Source organism: Poecilia latipinna, unplaced genomic scaffold (assembly GCF_001443285.1).
Source record: "Poecilia latipinna isolate Pla-1442-1.1 unplaced genomic scaffold, P_latipinna-1.0 Scaffold1840, whole genome shotgun sequence".
Taxonomy (NCBI): domain Eukaryota; kingdom Metazoa; phylum Chordata; class Actinopteri; order Cyprinodontiformes; family Poeciliidae; genus Poecilia; species Poecilia latipinna.
The window spans coordinates 135601-136186 of NW_015114456.1; positions in this window are offsets into that span (position 1 = coordinate 135601).

Consider the following 586-nt stretch of genomic DNA (forward strand, 5'->3'; position numbering starts at 1 on the left):
TACTCGTGCATCAGTAGCGGGGGCCTATGAGAGGCCCCATAGGCCAAAACCTACAAACCCTCTTACACGTACTATCAAACCCTCTCACATGCGCTATCAAACCCTCTTACACGTACTATCAAACCCTCTCACATTCACTATCAAACCCTCTCACATTCGCTATCAAACCCTCTCACATTCGCTATCAAACCCTCTTACACATACTATCAAACCCTCTCACATTCACAGTCAAACCCTCTCACATTCGCTATCAAACCCTCTCACATTCACAGTCAAACCCTCTCACATTCGCTATCAAACCCTCTCACACGTACTATCAAACCTTCTCACACGTACTATCAAACTCTCTCACATTCGCTATCAAACCCTCTTACACGTACTATCAAACTCTCTCACATTCGCTATCAAACCTACAAACTCTCTTACACGTACTATCAAACCCTCTCACACTCGCTATCAAACCCTCTCACACGTACTATCAAACCCTCTCACACTCGCTATCAAACCCTCTCACATTCGCTATCAAACCCTCTCACATTCACAGTCAAACCCTCTCACATTCACAGTCAAACCCTCTTGCACGTAC